Source organism: Artemia sp. Qi Xiang Cuo, chromosome 16 (assembly GCF_049724085.1).
Source record: "Artemia sp. Qi Xiang Cuo chromosome 16, ASM4972408v1, whole genome shotgun sequence".
Classification (NCBI taxonomy): Eukaryota; Metazoa; Arthropoda; class Branchiopoda; order Anostraca; family Artemiidae; genus Artemia; species Artemia sp. Qi Xiang Cuo.
Window position 1 is genome coordinate 22,974,613 of NC_142809.1, and position 6,000 is coordinate 22,980,612.

A 6,000-nucleotide genomic window follows, 5' to 3' on the forward strand; every position below is an offset into this window, starting at 1 on the left:
TAGGAAGGTTTCATACCCTTTTAATACTAGAAAGTGATTGGAAGGCAACTAATCCCCCTTCCACTCCCACCCTCCCATTGGCCAATTATTTTTAAAAAAAAAATGTTTCCTTAAGATTAAATCAAAATTCATTGTGATAATTCTAATTACCAATAAGGCATATCAGTAGTATCCCAAGAACAACTGAGGGTATTATGTTCAAACTTTCGAGGCTACTTCTGCTCTTAAAATTTAACCAAATCAAAATAGTGTAAGTGTATCCAAGCTATCAAACAAAGTAAACAGATTTTTTTGCGAATGGTATCAAGTTTTCCATTTCAGGTCAACTAGAGGAGGTATGAAACTAAGTTAAACAGTACTATTTGTGTCCAGATTTTTAAAATGGTGTATGTTGTTAAAAATTGCTGAAAATTTTTCTCCAGCATACAAATAGCAGGCCAAACTATTAAGTTTAAAATACGAAAACATTTAAAGTGTTATTTTCTTTTTCCGCGAAAAGACTATGTCAATAAAAACGAACAGAAATTAATTAAAAAGCTTTTTCCACAAAATAAGTTTTTCAAAGAAAAGTAAAGAACTCCATTAAACAAAAAATGAGCAAAAACAAAATAAAATAATCTACCAAGCTCGGAACTACCACAAATCAGCATCTATAAATAAATGAAACCCAAAACGAACAGAAATTAGCCTACAATAATTAACCGAGTCAAACTCAAAACGAGCAGAAATTAACATAAGTTGGGCGCAAAACCCCTATGCCTTTCCAAGGCCAGAAGAAAATTTGCACTTTACCGAAAAAAAAAACAAATGAATGTGCATTGACAGTTTAATATACATATACTGATATTTATTAATCAAAAGGTTAATATTATTTGATTTATTAAAGTAATAAAAGTAAAAACATTTATATTTTTTTCAGGAGAGTGCAAATTTTGTTCTGGCCCTGGGAAGGCATAGGGGTTTTGCGCCCAATTTATGTTAATTTCTGCTCGTTTTCGGTTTGACTCTGTTATTTATTGTAATTTCTGTTCGTTTTGGGTTTCATTTATTTATCGATGCTGATTTGTGGTAGTTTCGAGCTTGGTAGATTGTTTTTTTTTGTTTTTGCTCATTTTTTGTTTAATGGAGTTCTTTACTTTTCTTTGAAAAACTTATTTCGTGGAAAAAGTTTTTTTAATTAATCAAATAAAAGGGTTGAACTGTTATTTGTAAGAGCATTGTTCCTGTATGTAAATTCGATTATCACTACGGTTTGTATCGATCTTCGAAATCCTCTGGCGTCAAAAAAGATGAAATCGAGTCCTCGCGTAGCCTACTTGGTTATCTAAGTAAATTTAGAATATCTTACCAACTGATAATTAAGAAGCGGAAGCGATAATATAGGGAGACACGGTTTTTGGCTCAGGAGCGTTTGTTATAGCTTGTAATAAACAACATTTTGTGATGGAAACAAGAGAAAAATTTAAACTTGAATTGATCAAATTTATCGGTCCTAAGCCTGTACGACATAGTTTATAAACATCGTGCAAATAAACTGACTACCGATAATTCCCAATATTTGAATGATTATGCAAAGTTATTGCTTTACTGAAAAAAAGAAAAAATAACATACTGTTTTAGTAGGCAAAAAGTGATTATGTAACCTGTATACAATAACAGAGTATTCCGTAACGCATTCCATTGATTTCGACCATCCAAGATACCGATAAATTTTAGTATAGAATTTAGGTTTCCTTAGAAACTCCAGTACAGCTTAATAAAATTACTTTAGTAACCAAAGAGTCATTAAGAAAACTAAAAAAAAAACTGACCGGCCAGGTAATAAGGCAGCTTATTTGTTTCACCAGGCCTGATACAAAAAACTAGCAATATAAATTTTAAATTGTAGAAATATACCTAAGCATTATTCAAATAACTAATATACCCTTATATAAATTCCATAAATCTAGTTTTTTGTGCCTCTTATACAGAGAATTTCAAATTTTAGTGCGAATTCCCGAAGCTAATTTATGGTCCTAACACTACCAAGACAGCTTCCCTGTGAATTTGTCTATAAAAATAATTACAAATTATCCATTCTAAAGCTGGTAAAGCCTTTCTTCTGATTGGGTTCGTTTTGCATGTTAAATTGCTAAGTTTTTTCTGCTGTAAAAACATCTTTAAACGATTTTTGTTCCTTTTGTAGAGGAATCCAGCAGTGTTTTGTGATTTCAGGGAAGTGCTAGTTTCAAGTAATCCTATAAATGCCGGATAATCGTTGCTAACAAGGGTCGTTTTAGCTGTTTTTTGCTTAAACGGTTATATAAAGCTAATACAACCCCTCATTTTCTTGCCCTAGTTTTTTTTGGAAACTTTTCATAACGAAGAAGACGATGCTAAGTTCACTCTACCGACGTGCCGAGTCCCCTGTGTCCCCCCTTATGGCACAGATGTATTTTTATATTTAAGAGGTGTCCTACTACGAACCCTTTCCTATCTGTTGAAAGAACACTTGTTAAATTTAAAACTGACGTTATCAATGCTAATAAATCTTAGGTTGGTGTGATTTTGTAGTGTTTTGTCGAAGTTTTTCTTTTATTCTTGGGGTTCTATTGAACTGTAAATTTTCTCTTATTTGGTATACTCCGTCTTTGCATTTTATTCAATTCTGACGGGTATTAAACCAATGATAATCAAGATACAGTATATGCCAGCTAATTTGTGCAAATTTTAGAACTATGTGCTGCATAAGCTTAAAAGCAATTTGTTTTCATTTAAGTTTCAGCTGTTTAAGTTGCAGTTTTGTTCGTTATTTCTATAGAAAGAGGCTAATATTTTGAATTTTTTTTGGATGACTGAACGAATCGCTCGCCTCTGACTTAATACACACTTCCTCTTTTCAATTATCTCCGCGGTTGGTTTTGTAGTTGCAATATTTTGAATTTATTTTCTTGGAAATTAAGAGAATTTTGGTACTTAGTATGCTTCTCCTTTTATACTTCGCCCACGGTTCAGCCTGCTTACCATAGGGTAAAAGGAATAGCAACTATAATGATGTATCTACAAGGATAGCCATTAGCCTCTTCGGATAGTAGGAAGCCTAAAGATATCTATCCTAAGATAGTTTCTTAAACCACATTGGCCTGACATAACATGAAGAAAGAAAAACCCCATTTTTGCTCGTTTTTCTTTCTTTATGATATCTATCCTGTGGGTAGAAGCGTTTTGCTTTTTCTTCTTTTTTTCGTAAGTTACTAATTAAAAAAGTTGATTGTCAAAACAAGACCTGAAACTCCGCTATGTGAAAAACAGGAACCATAGCTACTTAAAACCTCTGTATTGTAATGTTGAATGTATCTCAAAATCAATGCAGGTAATATCAAATGGGCCAATGAGATTAATAAATTTGAGAGAGCTTGGCTGAGAGCATGAGTATCGTATCTGCTACTATTGATTAAGTCGGTGACTTGCCCTGTTAGCGTCTTGATCCGTCCAGATAACATAGGAATGAATAATAATGTCGTATATGAGATGCGTAATCACTTCGCTACTATTGGGCAGCGTGTGTCATCATCGGTGCCAGTATTTGGTCAAGATGGAGATTTTCGTCAGTTCCTACCTGAAGATTGTGATGTGTCTGCGTACCTTAAATCTGTAACTATTGATGAATTATTTGATGTTATAAATAATATGAAAAATGGTGCATCAGGAGGTGATTTTATTTCGTTGAAGGTTTTGAAGTCGATTTTACCTGTTATATCTAGTAATTTTTTAGGACTGATAAATAATTGTGTAAAAGCTGGAATATTTCCCGATTGTCTAAAGTGCGCGAATGTTATCCCGATATTTAAAGAAGGGGATAAGAACTGTTTTAGTGATTATAGACCGATTTCTTTACTGCCATTTATTTCTAGAGTGTTTGAAAAGTTGATTCATAGTAGGATGGTAAGTTATTTCGAGACAAGAAAATTTTTCAGTTCTAGTCAGTTTGGGCTTAGGAGTCATCATTCTACAGAGCATGCAGTTTTGTTTTTAACAACTTTTATTAATGATGCTTTAGACAAGGGTCTGAAGATAGCTTCGATATTTTGGATATTACTAAAGCATTTGACTCTGTTGATCATGATATACTAGTTCAAAAGCTATATAGTAGTGGTACACGTGGTGATTTTTTAAATGTGATAGTTAGTTTTCTTAGTGGAAGGACTCAGTGTGTCGTGATGGATGGAGTTACATCTAAAATTGAATATATTTCCATTGGAATACCCCAGGGTTCCGTCTTGGGTCCTTTGTTGTTTTTGGTTTATATTAATGACCTTTGTAGAGCTTCAAGTAATGTGTCTTGTTCTTTAGCCCTTGATACTTACGGTACTAAAGGAATTCTACCATGTTTTGCTGATGATGCCCATTTTACTGTAGCTGCTAGAACTGAAAATGAGTTGATGACTATATTGAAGCAAGGTATTTCTTTGATTGAAAACTGGATGCGAGTAAATAAATTGAAACTGAATCATAATAAGTCGAATTTTTTGATTTATGGTAGAATTACTGGACATTATCCATGGATTAATAGGATAGAAGTAGGGCACCATACTATTGTAAGATCTACTAGTACTATATACCTTGGCGTTATAATTGATGAAAGCCTTAGTTTTAAAGACCATATTGCATCTGTTAGCAGCAAATTGTCTCGTAATATTGGTATTATGCGTAAACTTAGGTATCTTTTTCCGTGTGAAATTCTGAGAATGTTGTATTTTTCTATGGTTCCCATAGAAACCCATATCTCATTTACTGTTGTATGGTTTGGTCGAAAACATTCGTAATTCACCTCCATCCACTCTGTGTAACACAGAATATGGCAATTAGAGTTCTGTATGGTAATCAAATTGACCTATCAGTATCGGTGATGCATCTTTACCGCGAGTATAAAATTCTACCACTGGCAGGAATATGTGTATTTTATAATGCTCTGTTTATGTTTAAATATTTAGCTTCGGAGTTACCATCATGTTTTTCAGGAATGTTTAGTCTTGCGTCTACTATTCACGATCATTTGACACGATCTTCTCAGTTGGTGCGAAGACCAGCTATGGTCACGTCTAGGTCTAGGTTTTCAATTCGCCATGTTGTTCCGTTAGTTTGGGAGAGTTTGCCAGAGGATTTGAGGAATGTTGGGGGTTTGCAGTATTTCGTATGTTGCTAAAGAACTATTGTTTTGATGTGTATATTTTGAATGGATTTTTCTATGCCACTTAAGTTATGTTTTTGAGGAGGGTTTAGCTGCAGCTGAATATGATTATAGTTATTATAATTTTGTTGGGTATTGTTTGGAGATTCGTCGGTTTTCGGGTCCGGTAAGTTGAGCTCTAATTTTGTTTTTTTTTTTTTTTTTTTTTTTTTTTTTTTTTTTTTTTTTTTTTTTTTTTTATTAGGAGGTTTTTTCTCCCGCACAAGCATGCTTCAGGGAATCGATGATGTATATTTTTTTTTTTTTTAATAAACCCAGTTTTACATACTACTATTACTAACAATTCACCGCAGCACCAAGCCGCCTCAGGCCAACACAGCTACGCACGCTCCTCCTCCATCCAAATCTATTCAAAGCCTCCCTCTTTACACTGTCCCAGGAAGTTCCCATTTTACTTCAACCTTTCTTTACGACATCCTCCCACTCCAACCGCGGACGACCTGCTTTTCGTTTAATTCTAAACGATTGGCCGGAAAGGACAATCTTCGGCAATCTGTCATCCTTCATCCGCAGAACGTGCCCTAGCCATCTCAACCTTCTTATTATAGCCATAGAAAGCGGGGTTGAACCACACTTTTTGTACAGCCTACTATTTGAAATACAGTCAGTCAGCCGGGTACCCAGAACAACCCATAGGCAATTTCTATGAAAAACATCTAGCAAATCTTAATCCGTTTTTCGGAGTGCCCATGCTTCAGAACCATATTTGACCACTGTTATTACTGTAGCTTCCAATATTCTCATCTTGGTTCGCAGACTTATCTTCCTGT